Source organism: Medicago sativa, chromosome 3, assembly GCF_051527215.1.
Source record: "Medicago sativa cultivar Bolivia chromosome 3, Bolivia_mono, whole genome shotgun sequence".
Taxonomy (NCBI): Eukaryota; Viridiplantae; Streptophyta; class Magnoliopsida; order Fabales; family Fabaceae; genus Medicago; species Medicago sativa.
Genome location: NC_140751.1, coordinates 46290619 through 46294528, shown reverse-complemented (window position 1 = coordinate 46294528; position 3910 = coordinate 46290619). Strand labels below are relative to the sequence as shown.

Here is a 3910-nt window from a genome sequence, read left to right as displayed (position 1 = left end):
TTACTAAATCGTGTGTTTTTAGACTCACCACGTACCCACACTATTTGCTCTATTGAATTCCCTTCTTATAAACCTTAGTTAACTGGATATCTTTTCTCCCTGTTATTATCACCACCGACCTTACCGAATGTTTTTAACTCCTACTCGCAACATAACCCACTTCATCATTTACTCATCACCCTAAACAGGATACATCATCAGTATTACTCGTCATTCACAAACATCATTTGTTACATCATTCATCATCATCATTCAACAATTATAATCTCAACATAGATCTTCATCATACGACAGTAACCTCTCATCATTAAACAACATCTTACACAAGCATATGTACACATCACATTCCTTTGTTATTCATTACCACATTTGGAATCTACTCTCGTCATTCGTTCTCTCCATCACTACATCATTCATTCAAATAGTATACCCCATTCTCCATTCTCATTTTAAGTGTTTACCACTCTACTAATATTCCTCATAGCGTCATCCATATTATCTTTCACTTCCTATTTCCAAGTCATCTTGACATTCTTAATTTCTCATATACTGTTATCTTTGGTTCATATTTAAGTTTGTTATTATCTTGACGTAATCACTCTTACTTATGCTGGAACACACTCCCTCATCTATATATGTGATTTAGGGGTCCTTGCATTTACTTCACACACTAATGGCTTTCTTAAAATCATTATTACTTTTATAGATGTCGAAGACTCCACTAAAAGGATTGTACTAAAATTTCATTAACAACGCATCATGACCCAGGTGCGGTGTTTAAATCATAACTCAAGTTCTAGAGGGACTAATGGATTCCATACAATGGGAAATGAAATTTAACATCTTTATCTACATTTTTCATGAAGAGACATAAATCCAATTGATTACAGAGAAGGGTGGAAAGATTGGTTTTGCTGAACCTAGGCAGATAGCATGACCATGCTGACCCAAGTGAAGTGTTTTGATTATAAATCACGTTGTGGATGTCTTCTTGAGGTGAGAACCAAGGAATTCGAAAACTAACATCCATACCTACAACTTTCATGAAGACACCTAGGCTCAATTCTGAATAGAAAAGGGTCAAAAGTCTCTAATGAGGGGCTGCCTTGCTGCGCTCAGGCGCTGGCAATTTGCGCCCAGACGTGGGCAAGCAGTAACCAATGACCTGCGCGGAAGCTCTGTACAGTTCCGGTTTTTTTTCTGTTTCGTTTGTAGAAACTCAACCGTTAACCCGATTTCAATTCCGTTTTCGCCTACGCGTTCTACTCAATTAATCCTATCATACTTTTCTGAAAAATCATATTTTTACATCCCGAAAAAAAAGCTTATCCCAGAATCACTTATTTTCCAAAAACACTCAAAATCACTTCTACTCAAAATCCCAATTTTCTCTCAGCGATTTCTCATCTTTCAACATCGCCTTCTTAATTTGTTCGTCAACCATCTCTAATTGCATCACTCTTCACATGATTAATTTCTCAAATCAATTACCCTAACCTTGGTTTTTTTTTGAATTTTAATCTTTCAACAACAACAATAACACTTAATTCTCCTATTTCAACTTCATCTTTAAATTAGTTCAACATCAATCTCTGATTCACAATCTCACATCATAACTGCAACATCCTACTCTAACCTCTTTACATTCCCACAATAAAAACATAAACCCTAGAGATGAACAGATTCTCCCCCTTACCTCAAATTCTTCAGAAGTTACGACTTTTGGCTCTCTTCTTGGCGGCTGGGGTTTTCTCCTCCTCTGCTCCTCTTTTCCCTTCTTTTTCACGTTCAATAAATACTAACTTCTAAATTCTAATATTCCTATTTATATATGGGCTCTCCATCCGTTATGATATTTTTCTCTTCTATGCACTACTCTTTTACTTCTCTCTTCCCCCACTTATTAAAATCTTACTTTCTACACCCACTACTCTTTATTTATTTTGTTTGGACTCTCCTCTTCGTTCCTTTAAACTTTCTCAAACCACCTCCCACCTCACATCATTATTTCTATTTTCTCAACAACAAAATAATACTCAAGTACAAGAAGCATCAACAATAATATTAATCAAAACTCCACCTATTAAACATCGCAGAATTAATTTAAAAATTTGAAATTGGGGTGTTACAAGCGAGACCGGTTCAAGCAAGTCACAACGTCTCTCTGCACGTTCCCGCAATAAACTCTCTGGTGGTTACACTTCCCACGATTTCGTAACTGCTAGAGCCAGGTGTGCGACTACAACGGCTCTGCGACCCTCCATCTCTGTAAATAGGGGACTCACTGCAGTCCCCAAGGTAGAATCTATCTCTTCCTCTAAACCCTTACTCTCGGATCTCTACTGACATGAGCGTCGGAGTGCCTGCAGGTACACCCCCCCATTCGCTCCAAGAAGCATTCTGGCGTATTCCACCACCATCCAAACCACCGCATTCAAAGCACCGACAGTCATCTTCGGATCAGGTGCGATCACATTCAAATTTTATAAAAGATAAATAATTATATGCTCTTAGTATTTCTTTTGTTTGATTTAATTACTGAAACAACGTATTAAGCTTCAAAACAATGGAACAAAAATATGGATGGTAATAATAAAATTCAGAAAAGTTAACCAACATTAAATAGTTGTTTCAATTTTTTCAGTTTGCTTATTGCTACATTTATATTTATCTTGGTAAATCTTCGATATTTCTTCACAGTCTGCAAGTCCATGTTGTAGAATCATTGAACCCTGCTCAAAAATGAAAACAAATAGGTTTAGAACAAAAAAAACAAATGTGCTTGCAATTAAATAATACTTAAGATTTTTATGTTGGAAGGAGATGTGAGGTTAGATTACATGGAGTTCTTGGTATTAACTCGTTCCATTTAAGAAAACAATTTTTAACAAACTTTTAATACTTAAAAAAATATTATGTGCATATGTTTGAGAAAAACTTACGTGTTGCAATCGACGCTTGGATCAAATGTGACATTGAGAGTAATGTTGCAAAGTTGTGGTAGTTGTCTTGATCTATCAGACTTAACTCCGAATCTTGATGCAGCAGGTTTGAGACAATTACACACATCCCTCCGAATCTGAGTGGTGTCAGCCTTTTGATTTAAATCATTTGCTCCTACACAACAATAACTAGTTGGTGTAGCAGGGCCAACACCCTGCAAGAAAGGAAGACATGGCAACAACGAAAAAAGTGCCGAAGTGCAGCTCACGTCATCAATTTGGCGTGCATCCAATGTTGTTACTAGCATGCCTAAAATCATCACAAGCATAGAAAGAGAAATAAATTTCTTGCCCGCCATTTTAATTTAAATATGTGTGTGTATGATGTTTTTGTGGATATTTAGAATGATTGGTCTCTGCAAGTGTGCCTTAATTTATAGGCAAAACCTGTTACGATTTGTTTGGTAATTCTTTAGTTTTTTTCTTGATTTTAAAATTAAAAAATTTCTTGTTAGTGATTTCTTATTTTTCTTACATAAAAGGAAATGTATTTACCTTCAAAAATCATGGTCAAGCTAATAATTAAGACAATAAATTGTAACTATAAAGAATTGTAAGAATATAATGTATTCAAAATGCTTATAAAAGTAGTTTATTTATTCTTGAGACCTTGTTCACACATTCTAAAAACGCAAATATAAAATTACTAGATTATTATGCATTGTTAACAGCTTTGCAAGTGTATGAATAATTAAGACAAAAAAAGTAAGAATAATTTAATAGGACAAAATGGAAATTTGTAATTTTTTTTATTATGCTCGATGAAAAAAAATTGTTTTAGATCAATGTGTGATGTAGATTAATATCAAACGTTTTTTATTTTTGTTGTGTTAATCTCGTTAATTACAATAAATCATTTAATCATCATTTATTTTTTTGACAAAGATAGATGGATTGTGATGTGTAGT

General features: G+C 34.6%; 1 pseudogene; it reads right to left on the bottom strand.

Moving 5' to 3' along the window:
- Nucleotides 1-2938: 2938 nt before the first annotated feature.
- On the bottom strand, nt 2939-3328 carry LOC146937748 (non-specific lipid-transfer protein 1 pseudogene; annotated as a pseudogene).
- Nucleotides 3329-3910: the final 582 nt, after the last annotated feature.